This window comes from Mauremys mutica, chromosome 4, assembly GCF_020497125.1.
Source record: "Mauremys mutica isolate MM-2020 ecotype Southern chromosome 4, ASM2049712v1, whole genome shotgun sequence".
Taxonomy (NCBI): domain Eukaryota; kingdom Metazoa; phylum Chordata; order Testudines; family Geoemydidae; genus Mauremys; species Mauremys mutica.
In genome coordinates this window covers 40,295,824-40,309,927 of record NC_059075.1, presented here as the reverse complement: position 1 = coordinate 40,309,927, position 14,104 = coordinate 40,295,824, and the positions used below count along the sequence as shown (strand labels likewise).

The following is a 14,104-nucleotide window of genomic DNA, read 5'->3' as shown; positions in this document are numbered from 1 at the left end:
ACCAGCTCCGAGCTCAATACACTCCGTACTCCTTCTACAAAGTGGAGTCGCGGATTAATTAAACAAAGGTGCAAATTAAAACATCAGTTGTAACAGTGTGCCAGAAGAGCCAGAAACAGTAATTCACCTGGACTTCATGTGCAGGAGATGATTACTGAACATGAATATAACATTGAGTGAGGCACATATTTAACATGCCCTCTCCTGGAATTCAGCATATTGGAAGGTATGATGGGATGACATGACATCCCCTCCCTCCCCCACTCCAGTGCACTCTGCTCCCTACATCAGAGAGGGGGGAACCTTTTTTCTCACCTGGGGAGGAGGCATAGGGCAGGTGGTAGGAGTTCTAGGTTTATTATGGCTTCTTGTTTGGAAAATCTCCCCCTTCCCCATTTATTTAAGAAATACTTTGAAGATTGAACAGCTTCTGTTTTTCCTTTTGTTTCCAATCTGGGGTGGTGCTGGGTAAATTAAAAATAATGGGGTGAGAGAAGAATCTATCTGATCTTTTTTTGAACCTCTGAAAAAGTGAGATTCAAATTCTGGGCAAAGATTTCAATTAGTTTTTAGTTTATTTGAAATGGTTCCCCTCTCCTGGAGAGAATCTAACTGGCTGCTGCCTTCCTATCTGGTTCACAGGCACCAGACTAGAAGGTGCAAAAATCTGGCCGCAGGAACCTACTGCAGCTTCAAGACAAACCTAAAAGGGAACTGGCTAGCCATGGAAGAGCAGTTCTTCAGGAAGATAAACACATGGTGTGCCAAATTCTGTACCTGCAGATCTCCTGTGCAACCCCATTGAAGTCAGTAAAGTTGTATGGAGGGCAAGTAGTGGAGGCAGCAAAGCCTTGTGGTTAAATAATAAGATTGGGAGGCAAGAAGAGAGCGTTTTTCACCTATGGCTTCCCAGTTAAAATCTAGCCCAGATTTGTGTAGTGAATGACAATCACCCTGAGATTATTATTTTGTGGCCTATGTGAAATGTGGGGATGCATGAAGGGGGTTGCAAACCCTTTGGGGCCACAGAGGAGGTCCTCATGCTCATGATACCCCATATCCCAGTTTCCCCAATAAAGGGAAGTGGTCTAAGTGAGATATTATGTGGGAGGGCTCTAGGACCCAAGGGAGTTGAGAAGGAACACCTGGAAGCTGAGTCACTAAAGGCAGGTGCTCTTCATAGCTAATGATGGAGTTTATGGCAGTTCTGAAGAGGTTGCTAAGGGAATTGCTTTTCATTTCTCATAGAAGTTCAGGAAAGCCGCTTGGGAAGTTACTGAAAAGTGAGTTCAGATACTGTGTGTGACTGTTTATTTTTTTGTCTGACTAGTAATTGGGTTTGTATAAGTAGCCAACCCAAGGGCACTGTGGTGGCCTTACAGTCAATTCCTTGGTAGTGCATGCCTTGAGGCCTTTATAAGAAAGAGGTTTTCCTGTTTGGTTCAGAGGAACCTCTGGAAACATGTGCATGTGGGATCAGAGCTAGGTTTGGGGTCTGGCTGTGAGGTGTCTGGATGGTTCCTAATAATTCCATCCTACCCTACCCCCCCCCCCAAATAAACTTGCCTAGTACAAAAGCAGCCTCTTGTTGTTAGTCTTCAGAGAGGACCAGGACTGAATGGAGTATGGAGATTTAACCTGCCTTGCACCATTTAGAGGCAAGTTGTGATTGAAGCACATTGGTCAGAAGCAGCAAGCGTTTGTGTTGGAAGCGTATGTCACCACTCGATGGGGCATTGTATCTGTTTGAGGGTTATGTAGAGGATGTTAGTCTCCTGGTGGTGTTACTCTAGCATCTTCCTCTGGAGCTAAATTCATACACCCATCAAATGTAGTTGGAGCATATGGAAAGCTCAGCCTATTCAGTCCTCAAGAGATGACTTTGGTGAAATGGTCAAAGCTAGGTTGTGCTGTGATTATTTGTTTATGAGGCGCCATATCATATTAAGGAATAGCCCTTCATGAACACTGCTGTAAGGTAAGGAAGGAGGCTCTGTAACCTAAAGCGATATTGAGATATAACCTGATTATTATTTATTGATATTGTGGGAACACTTAGGAGCCCTAGTTGTGGACCAGGACCCCATTGTGCTAGGTGCTGTACAAACAGAGAACAAAAAAATCAGGCTCTGCCCCAAGAAGCTTACAAGACAAGAGACCACAGATGAATACAGACAGACAGGGGAGTACAAGGAGACAATGAGTCAGTTTTGGTCAGCATGATCTGCAGTGGTCTCAGCACACCAACAGCTGAACTGCTGTTAAGCTTTTTGTTGGCATGATGGCAAAGGATTACAGTAGAAATTCAAGCTGCAGCTCTTGCTTGAGTGTTTTGTGCATGCATCTTCCGTCTGGTTTGTTTAAATAAATTCTCTTCCATTTGATGAGATTTACTGTCTCAAAACTTCCCACTGGATCCAGCAATGAGTTGTGCACTGCAGAGGTCAGAAGGGGAGTGAGGTGCTGAACACAGGGTTTTGTTATTGAGAGTTTGAGGATGTTGGGGGCTGGGAAGAGAGGAGAGAAGGGTCTTATGATTGGGGAGTGGAGAAGTATATGAGTTGGAGTGATGTGGTGTCAGTGAGAAAAGGGGGCAGGGTGTAGTGTCTGAGAAGAAGTCTATCCATTGCCATGCATGAGTGAAAATGTTGGATGTGTTGAAACTGGTAATTCTGGGGTGCTCTCTCTTCTGAGTCATACTGACTTCACTGTGCTGCAGGGAATGGTGGAGGTGATTCAGTAGGGATTGTGTTTCCCTCTGTGTGAGCTACCACAGTGCTCACACATAAAGTTACATGGATGTTGTGAGGAGCCCTCTTGCATGAGACATGAAATGAAATTATCTTGGGAGATGTTACAGAGCTCTTGTCACTTCAAAAATTGTTGTTAATCTGATTAAATTCCATTGTGGATAATAGTTACCCCTACCATTTAAATTAGTTGTTACAATCTTCATTTGCTGCCTTAAACTTGTTGTGTAGTGCCGTTGTGCACTGTTAAATAGCTGCCATGTTCAACCTTAGAAGTGACTGCATTTCCACAATGTGTGTGTGCGCGCACACATGTGTAAAATAGTTCAGGATTCCTTGGAATGAGAGGAGTTGTGTAAGTGCCAGAGTTAGCTTCTCTCTGTAATGTACTGGCTCTTGAGGAATTGCCATACTGGATCAGACCTGAGGTCCATCCAGGCAGGTATCCTCCCTCTGACAGTGGCTGGTACCACATGTTTGAGAGGAATGTTGGAGAACCCCGCAGCAGGCACATGTGGGATAATTTGCTCCCTCCCCATTAAGTCTTATCCTGATCTCTAATAGTTAGAGAGTGACTTGAGTCCTAATCTATGAATTCAATATCCCTTTCAGAATTTTTGCTAGAATTAACTATGACAACTCTATATTCTTTGTATTCGGGTGATGTTGCCCTCTAGTGGCTGACCTTCAGGAAGGATAAGGGACTTTATTACTACCATAGGGAGATCATCATCTTTAGTTCGAGTGACAGAGGCCTGTGCTTTTTGGAGTTGAAGGACTTAGGATTCTACTCTGCAGCACATGAATATGTCTGGGGATAAGTTGTTGTGTAATCACAACAGCTGATATGATTGGGGCATGCTAGACCACTAGTCAAGGTGTCAGGAGATCATCTTGGCTAGTGCCTAGTTGGATGACATTCCAGCTGAATATTGAATAACTTGTTTCTTCTGGGGTTCCTTGTAACTCAGTGAGAGAACCTAGAGTCTGTGGACACTGCTGACTATATCAATGCCTTTGCAGCCTGAAACACTCTCCCTCCCTTCCCAAGCCTTGGTGTCAGCACCTTTTTGAAGCTGGGTCTAGAATTCACTTGCTTTTGGAAGGAAGGTCTTCATGATGGGATGGTGACTAGATTTCTGTGTTATCCACTTCATTTAATACTTGTGGTGTATTTATGTTCAGGTGCCTACAAGGATGTCTCTCCTGTGTACTCAAGGAACATTATTATTTCCTAAAGGATCAAATGATTTTGGAATTGTTCTGTTGGTTTCTGGTTGTACTTGAACATCCCTCTCTGGGCAGTGCTATACTGTATACTGTGTTCCATGTTTATAAAGTTAATTTGTATTTTTACCTGTGTCACCAATAAATTCTCTTCTTCTTCAATTGTTCTTCCATGGGTCATTGTTGGAAAAGTGTTTTGACTGGCAATACCAAACTTCTTATTTATACTCCCCCTGTCACTTGTGATTTAGCTAATATCACATGGTCATGTTACCTGCCAACCACAGTCATGATAGGAAAGTGCTTGTTGTTAACCCCTATGTTACTGTTCACAGCCTTCCTCTTATTTACATGTGCTGTGCCACTGACATCTTTTAGCAGCCCAGTGGGGATTGAGGGAATGCTAAGGCATACCGTGTATGTTCAGTAGCATGGTACCGCTGGTAGTTAAAATGATCTAAAACTTACAGCACAAGCTGTAAGACTAAGACCCTGTTTTATGGGGCACCCACTTAGGTAATCTTTTGTGGGTAGAGTGGCTGTCCGGAATCCTCTACTCCAGAGGACCCCAATTAATGTCATTATCGGACCTTTAGTGCTAAAAGGGGCTTAAAGAGAGGCCTCTAGAAATGGGAATTGGGAATCTTGGGATCTAATCTTGGTTCTACCACAGACTTGTTGTGTGCCCTTGGGGACAGGTCACTAAAGGCACTTGGTATTTTTGTGGTCTTGGGCCCTTCATGTCCCTCTGAGCTTCAGTTTTCCCATTTGTAAAATGAAGGGGACAAATAGGTAGTGTTGCTCAGTGTTTTTTTTTTTTTTTCCTCTTCTTAGTCTCTGATCTTGGTGGATTGTCCCTAATAGATGCTCAGAAAATCATTTCTTAGAGCTGCCTAGTGATTCTGATCTCTCCAAAGTCACACTGGGAAAATGCCTCTGTTCTTGATCTCACTTATTTACTATTTCAAGTTTGTTTGTTCTCTTTAATTTTTGTTTCTGTCCATGTTAAATCCATTATTCTGGTAACAAGAACAACTTCTCCCTTTCTGCTGTAAAGCCTCTTTTCTCTTGTATCTGTCCAGATATTTTCATGCAGTTATGTTCAAGCATTTGTTCTTCCTGAAGTCTCCATCCCTCCCCCACCCCCCATGCACTCCCAGGCTGGGCTGAGAAGGAAGGCAATATAGTCAAGTGGATAGGGAAGGAGACACAAGCTTTTCTTCTAGCTCTGCCACTGACTTGCTGTGTGACTGGAGGCAGGTCACTAGCTTGGTTTCCCCATCTCTAAAATGGGTCCCAAAATTCAGGAGAAGGGGGTTACATTCTTCTCCTGAGGGATCATAGATATTAGACTGAATTTACTCACCTCTAGTTTATATTCTTCACTTTGGGGCTCAGTGCAAGATTGTTTCTCTACACTCTGTTCTCTAGTGCTTTATCCAATCCTGTTCCGAGTATCACAAGCAATAGGGCTGCCACTGCTTCCCTTCAGGAGACCCTGCCATAGTCTAATGCAAAGTGTAAGGCAAACAGTGTAATTGTTCCAAAGCTATGGTCTTAGCTGCAGAATATGGAGACAGGCTCATGAAATGAAAGAAACTCAGCACTGAGGGAGTCTGCCAGGCTCCATGGAAAAACATACTGCTTTGTAAAAGGACCCGATAAACATGTGGAGAGGAGAGGTACTTCTAGCAACTGTCCTTAGAGCCAAGTGTAGCAAACCACTTCTCCAAAACCTGCCCCCAACTGGTCCCTGGTAGAGACAGTTTTCTGTTACTGAATCCAGCCCACCCCAGACATCCCTGCAGATACTGTATTCTGTTGGAACAGATGAGCGGGACACAGATTTGTAGGTGGACTAACAATCTGGGGTTCCAGCACAGTCTTTATATGATACCCAGTTTGGTTCTGTCTCCAGAATTCAGACATGTAGGTTTTCATTTAGGCCCATCTCTAGTTCAGAAGTGGCCCAGGCTTGGCTGTCCCTTCAGATCATGTGTATTCTGGGATGCCCCTGGTGGCAGGGGATTGTGGGGAAGGCCTCTCATTAAATGAGGGTGAGATGTGAAGGCAGTGGCTGGATGAATAGGATGCATGAGATTCAGAGCATTGGCAAAGGGCAGGGCACCTGGCTAGGACCCTTCTTTCTTCATCATATACATAGGGTTGCATTTCCCACACTCTGACGGACTGGCTAGCTGTGTTAGGGGTGCAGTAGAGGTGTATGATGGACCCAACGGCTGTACGTCTCTGGGATCTAGTCCAGACAGTACGTGTGCTGGAGTTCATGGGTGGGGGAGGGCAGACAGCCTTTGGTCTTGATTTCTGCTGAAGTCAAGCTCTTGGTACTTATTCTAATGCCGTTTGTGTTGTGTCTAATCTAAAACGTGTGCAGACATAGGGACGGGTAAATTGATGACCTTGTTGTCTGCCCATCTTTCTCCCCTGATAACCAGATGGCTGAGAGGCACAGGCAATGATAAAGCTGGGCCAATGCATAGAGTTCAACTTTTGGGTGGCCAGTGGTAGTTAATGCCCCGGCCTTCCTCTCTGAAGACCTAGGATCAAAATCTTGGTAAAATCACAAGTGAAAGGAGTTTGAAGGTCTTGGCTTAGTCTCTAATGTGTGTTGGTCTGTGTTGCAGAAACCACCATGTAATCTAGTGCATCTGGAGCATAACTGGCTCAGGAAAAGCACATTAGCATAATATTGTTGGGGAAGAGTGGGGGACTGTAGGCCAGGACCTGAGGGCTTCAGCAGAGCTGTGTTGGTGTGGGGGTGTACTTGTCAGGACAGGAATAGCAGAAGGGCTGCAGATCAGGACTGAAGGGTTTTGGTAGAGCTGTGCATATGTGGCCCTGTGCATGTCAAGGGATAGTGTTTGGAGGGACATTTGTGAAACTTTGTGGAGAAAGAGAGCTCACACACTGCCCAGCCAACAGCCCACATTTTCACAAGGACCAAATGAACAGACACACTGTCACATGCACACACAATCCCTAATGTTGGAACATTAGTGCATACACTCATTCTGGGTGTTCCTTTGTCCCACCAGCCAACTGGGCAGACAAAGCACCTGTTGCCTTCCTGCTCTGAGAATGTGTCCTGGCTGCTTCCTGTAACATATGCAAGTGAGGCCCCTGGTAGCACTGAGGCACGTGCTGGCTGTCACTGTGTTTGCCTAAGTCTTAAACTTCTATTCTCCACCTCATTCCTTTGAACTCTGCCCACTGCTCTGTGAATACTAACACCAACATATAAATTATCCAGCAGGGCTCTGGCACTGTAGCAGCCTGTGTTTTCAGTGGCGTGCATACATAATCAATCCCGAAGGCTGCCTCAGCTTTTAACTCGGGCGTTTGCAGAGACCTTAGGCTTTCAGAGCTCTGAACCGCAGGCTGCCTGTATGTCCTCCCCTTCCTCCTCCCCCCCCCACACCCTTGTGTCTGGCTGGGTAACACATCACATTACAGATCTGCCTAGAGGTGGCAACTCTGGGAGCTTCTTACAGTGAGATGTGGGAGAATAGGTTACTCAAACTTCAGTAGAGAGTCACGGTCTTGTGCCAGACTCTTGATCCCTCCCTCCCTGTCATATAGGAGTCTTTGTCCCTGGTGGTGCACTAACTCTATGCCCAGCAAAAAACAACAGGTGCAGCTGACTTATTCCTTTTGTTTTCTCTGGGATGTGATGGCTGTAAAGGCTGCCCACGTGAGGGACCATGTTGCCATTTAGAGGATTTCCTTACACAGCATTGTCTCCTGGAAGTGCATGGGGTTTGAGATGTAAATAGCCCCTCTATGGTTTGATTGCTGATAAAAGCTGTGAGATTGGCTGTCTCTTTCAGGGGAAGTGAAGTACATCCTCGCTCGGCTTCTCCAAGAAATCTCAGCTGAATCTTTCACCCCTTACGTCGTCAGTAGGGATGAGTGAACTGGTTTGCTCAAAATAACCAACTGCAACCTTTTATCTAAGCCTCACACTAAGGCTACTTTGACCACCAAAGCTTCATTCAGTTCTTCTGACTAATTCTCAGTGAGAAGGCATGTTGCTCTAGGAAGGCCATAGGGTGCTGCTGCAAAAGGGAGGAGGTGGCCCCCCCCTATGTAAGCAGGGAGCTCTGAGCTCCAGTTGCTCTGTCTCCCTTGAGTTGCTGCTCAATATCACCCAGCTGGCTGCCTCACAGTGTACAAGAAGAGTGAGAGGCTGAGTATAGATTGGAGGAAAAGTGGTTCAGATGATGGGGGCACAAAATGTACTAGGGGCTCAGTGAAGGGCAGAGGAGGGAAATGAATAGGGAATCTGGGCAGCCTGAGGATTTGCTCAAGGGCTTGAGAATTCATTGAGGAGGCTTGGGTGATGGGGTTAGATACAGGATGGATGGATGGGGCTGAGGGTGCAGAGGATACACTGGGGCAAAGGATAGGTTGATGCGGGAAAGAGTAGACTCTAAGAGGCAAAAAGCTGAGGGATGCTGGGAAGTGCCGGGTGAGAGAACAGACTGTGGAAAGGGGTTAGGAGCAGGAGATGGAAAAAGGCCTGGAGTGAAGAGAACAACATAGAGTGAATGTGGAACAGAGCAGAATAGTAGCTTCTACAGTTGTGTCCATCTCAACAGCTTTACATGCTCACCTTGGGAGGTACTTTGTCGCCTGGTGCTGGGTGTCTCATAAGAGTCTAGACAGGCAGCAAAGGGAAATAGGCAGTACAACATGCAAGGGTGAGGACAGAGCTAGGAGTCAGGACTTGGAGGTGAGGGCTGGAAAGGGGAGTAGGAGAGGAGAGAAGGGAATAGTTTGCTAGGGGAGGAGGGAAAAGACATATCGAGCAGAGACCAAAAAGGAAAGAGTTGAGCAAAGAGGTTTTTTGAGAAGAAACCAAAAACAAAGGAGACACGGTAAGTTTCAGGTTTTTTATTAACTGTTTAACATAAAAATTAGCCTAAAATATTCTAAAACCCGACACTTATGTTTCTGGAACCTTTGTGTGAGAGGAGTGGGGGCGGGGTTGGAAGATTGAGAGCTGGTCATGGAAGTGTGAGGTATTAGAGAGAGTATGGAGAAGGGGAGCACCTACTTTATTGGAAAATGAGAGAACACAACCAATATTGACAATGTAGAATGTGTAATATGTTTCTGTGTCTGATGGGTAATACATATGTATTTGAGGCCCAGGAATATCAGTGCATGTCTCTTGTTTTAGGAACTACCATCAGGTTCAATTTAGTCAGTTTAAAAAAAAAATTACTGCCTCTGGTTCTCATCTGCCAATTCTGTGGTTTTTCAGTCACATTTTAAAAATATGAGAATGTATTTTTCTCTTGTATTATATTGGTCTTATACACAGTGAATAACAGTGAAAACTTGATTGACTATACAGGGAAAATGGTGAAACTAACTATACACAAAGTGCTGTCAAATACACGCAGTAAACAAGTGGGAGGGGGGGAAGGCATTTTCCCCCCTCTTTCAGTTCTAGTAATCGTAAGTGTTGCTTGTAACAATAGTAGGTAATTTTTTTTCAAATAAAAGTGTGGTCTTTTTTAAGTTGGCGGTGTCCCTTTAATAGAACATAATTTGCTACTGAGAACTAATTTTAGAATTCAAGACAAATAGCAAGTAGACTTCCTGGTTTGGTTTGGTTTTCTAAATGTATATTTGGTGTTTTTGCTTCATCTGCCTGAAATCTTAATATTAAGATCTGCTGAAATTCAGGAACTTGCTCTTAGTACTTCCAAACTTGCCAGGGAAGAACCCTGAGATACCATCTCTCTACTCAGTTACTACAAATTGTCTTGTCCCCACACATCCTTTCTATGGCTGTACACCGAACTATGAGCCTCTGATAAAGACTTTAAAGAGAAACATTATGCATTTTATTGGTGAGTGAATGGGCTAAAACTAATGTATGATCTTGTGACTGGAGCAAGGGACTAGGAGTCAGGAGTCCTGGGTTTTGATGATTCCTCTGTGATCATGGGCGAGCAAGTCAATTAACTTCCCTACCTCAGTTTCCTCTTCTGTAAAATGGTGATAATGTACCTCACAAGGAGGCTTTGAGGACTGATTCATTGATGTAAAATGCTTATGAGTGCCTTGGTTGGAAATTTCTATAATTAAGGCCTGGTGTAAATCATGATTTCATAGAGTGCGTGGAAATTGTGAAATTAGCCCAATACCATGATGTTTCTGACAGTGAGGAGGTGGAAACAGGCATCCGTGGTTCTGCCTCCCTGCTGAGGCTTTGCAACTGCTCTTGGGGGTGGGGAGGGTTAGCAGGCAGGTCCCATCCCAGAGGTGTGGGGGAGGTGGCAGGCTGGTCCTATTCTGGGGAGAGGTAGGGTGTGTGGGTGGGGATGGGCTGGGGGAGCAGGCTGGGAGCAGGGTGTCTCATTACATGGCACCAGCTGACCTGGCCCAGCCTGGTCTGGGGAAGGGATTGTGGCCTGGCTCACTCCGCTCTCAGCTTTCGCCTAGGCTGCCTGCGGAGAGTGGGTGGCACTGACAACACTGCGATTAGGAACCATGGCCCTGCCCACCCCACAGCAGCCCCTGGCAGGCCCGGGGCAGACACTGCAAGAGCTGAGATGGGAATGTGAGCAGGTGTGTGAGGGTGGCCCTGTCCCAGTGGGGAGACTGGGGTGGCGGAGATGGAGTCTAGTCTCAGCACCTCGCCAGACAGCACTACAGTGTTGGTCCAGGCCTTCTGGCAGCTGCTGGGGGTAGGTCAGGCTGAGGCTCTTCATTACCATGTTGTCAGCGCCGCTCTGTCTCCCTGCCATCCGGACTGGAAGCAGCAGCAGCGATGGCCTGGGCTGGAGCTGAGTGCAGAGTGTGCTGGGCCCCAATCCCTGCTGCACTGGCCAGCACCATGAGGTGAGACTTTTTCCCAACAATAGGACTGGAATGCCACCTCCTTGCCCTCCTCTGGGATGGGATTGGCCCGCTAGCCCCCATGAGCAGCCGTGGCCTCAGCAGGGTGGCAGAAGTGGGGATGCCTGCTTCTGCCTCCCCGCTGTTGGAAAAATCGCAGCAGTTCGGGGGGACTCAGCGACTGTGCATAGCCCCTGAAATTCCAACTTTCAACCCTGATGCTGCTGTGAAATTTTTTTAACAAAAATTGTGATTCCCACCCCCCCACAGGGCCTTATCTATAATAACAGACAGATTAATAATAAATGCATGGTGGGGATTGGGGCCTGAGTGATCTATGAATAGGATGTGTGCAGCATTGTAAGATGCATACATTAGTCCTTTGTTTATTTTTGAATTACATGGGGTTTTTTTTACCTCAAGCCTTACATGTGACAATTGGGACCTATGGGGAAGGCAATCTGGGGGTAAACTCTGTGACCCAGCAAACTAGGGATGTCCCTAGGGTGAAGGCTGAGAGTGTGCAATTATATCATTGAGTTCAAGTGTTTGGTAAAAGCTACAGGTCAGTGCTCTGCTCTGCGCCAGGATTATCTATCCCCTTTGCTCCTCCCAACTTTTACACACTCTGGAAGCCTGGCTTTTCACAAAGGGGCAAACTGAAGCATAAAGAAGTGGGATGGCCTTACATGTGTTACTTTGAGAGAATCAAACTGGGAACAGAACCCAGGAATCTCGACTCCCAGTCCTTTGCCATGAGTACTATACTGCTCAGCTGCCCCCCTACTTGGATAGGAGTTGTAAGGACATGGGATGAACATGCAAGTTTGTGTGGGATAAGGGAGAACATTCCTTCCTGCTGCTGATCTTCCCTCCATCTAACTCAGGGGTAGGCAACCTATGGCACGCATACCAGAGGCAGCACATGAGCTGATTTTCAGTGGCACTCACACTGCCCGGGTCCTGGCCATCGGTCCGGGGGCCTCTGCATTTTAATTTAATTTTAAATGAACCTTCTTAAACATTTAAAAAACCTTATTTACTTTTCATACAACTATAGTTTAGTTATATATTATAAACTTATAGAAAGAGACCTTCTAAAAATGTTAAAATGTGTTACTGGCACACGAAACCTTAAATTACAGTGAATAAATGAAGACTTGGCACACCACTTCTGAAAGGTTGCCAACCCCTGATCTAACTTAATGGTCTAACCAGTCCCTGCAATTCTAGCAGGGAACCAGCCTGCAGCAGTGGGATGGGGAGACAGAGGGTGGATGCTAAGTGGTGACTTCATTGGGTCAGCCAGAAACAGAGACCAGATAGTGTTCTTATTACCAGGGCCACCTAGAGGGGGAGGAGGGGGGGCCAAGAGGGGCAATTTGCCCCAGGCCCCGGGCCCCACAGGGGCCCCCACGAGAGTTTTTCAGGGCCCCTGGAGCGGGGTCCTTCACTCGCTCCGGGGGGCCCGGAAAACTCTTGTGGGGCCGGGCCCAGGAGCTTCTTCCGCTCCCGGTCTTCGCCGGCGGGGGGTCCTTCCGTTCCGGGGCAGAAGGCCCCCCCCGCCGGCAAATTACTGCTGAAGCGGGACCCGCCGCCGAAGTTCAGCTCGGTCTTCGGCGGTAATTCGGCGGCGGGGGGCCCTTCCGTTCCGGGACCCGCCGCCGAAGTGCCCCGAAGACCCGCGGTGGGGGCCCCCGCTGCTGAAGACCGGGCTGCACTTCGGCGGCGGGTCCCGCTTCGGCGGTAATTCGCCGGCGGGGGGGGCCCCCACCACGGGTCTTCGGGGCACTTCGGCGGCGGGTCCCGGAACGGAAGGGCCCCCCGCTGCCGAAGACCCCAGGCCCCCGGAATCCTCTGGGCGGTCCTGCTTATTACTTCACTCTCTCTCCTCCTACTGTGGGGCTCTGCAGCAGGCTTCTGTGATATTTTTTTCTTCTCCCCTTGGGCTGGCTGCACATGCTCTTCCTTCTCTCCTCCCTAGGGGAGCCATAGTCAGTGTGGGGACTCCCAATGACTCCTCTCACTACCATTCTGGATTCAAATGGCTCGTTTACCTCTTTCTAATTCCGTTTGAGTCCCTAATTGCTCTTAACTGGATAAGGGGGGAAGGATACCCAAAGCATTTTTTAAAATGACCAGCCTGGGGCTAGAATTTGTAATTATATGGCCACATCCTTTCCTCCCTTCTCTCTGCAATGAGGGAGTAGTTCTTGCTCAGAAGAGCTTTTCTTTCTTAGTTTGATGTGACACTGGCAACTCTCTCAGTGACTCGGCACTTGCTGCAAGTTACTAACGCATGTTGACTCTGGTGAAGAGGTGGAGATGGGGGTGGTAGAGGCTTTCTTGTTCTAGTCTGAGGCACTGGACTAGGAGTGGGAAATGAAATCTCCTTCCCAGCCTGGAAACTGGAATACAGGGCAAAGAGAATCCAGATGACTGTGTGGGTTGTGCGTGTTGCTCTGTGCATAATTTGGACATAGGAAAAACAAATGGGAGGAGGACTCTTTCCTTAAAAAAATACTTTAATTGTAACAGGCCTATTTAAAACCACATTGCCCTGGCCATCTGCTCTCCTCCTTATCTGAGCAGCTCAAGGGACTTTACGTACTTGAATAACTTAAACCACATAGACCTCTCTGGGGAGTTAGGTAAGTGTTGTTACACATTCAGGAAAGTGAGGCCTAGAAAGGCAAAGAAATTTGCCCAGAGGCACACGGGGAGTCAGCAGCATGGCTGGGCATAGAATTCATGAGTCCTGAGTTCCAGTCCCTGCCTATCTAACCACTGGATCACATTACTGCTCATATTGCAATGTAAGGTTATCGGCAGACCTGAACAAAATTCAGAATTTCCATCCCCAGGGAAATTCTGACATTTCAGCATTTTTTTGTCCTGAATCAGGATGAAAAGTGAAATATCAAATTTTTTTGCAGAACTAAATATTCTGAAACATTTTGATTGGAAATGTTGGAACATCTCATTTTGACATTTTTGATCAAAATGAAATACTGAAGTGTTTTTAATGGAAAGTTTATTTGTCGAACTGACCCCAAATGCTTCATTTAGAGTCATTTCAACTTTAAAGTGCACTTCACTATTGCGACACAATGCCTTATGGATTTTGTAGTTTAGAAGCCTGTGCCTTCATTCTCCCCTATGAGTGAGGCTTCCTGGCCAGATTACATTTTGCATGATTAAGCTCTTCGTTTTCAGTTTAAACGAATTTTTTACAAAATTTTTTCCAGGTTTTA

The 14,104-nt window shown here is 46.5% G+C and overlaps 1 protein-coding gene across 43 annotated transcripts in view; it reads left to right on the top strand.

The window, feature by feature from the left end:
* NRXN3 (neurexin 3) overlaps positions 1–14,104 on the top strand; it is a 1,517,918-nt gene that overhangs the window by 64,893 nt on the left and 1,438,921 nt on the right. The gene's annotated exons all lie outside the window — the stretch shown is intronic.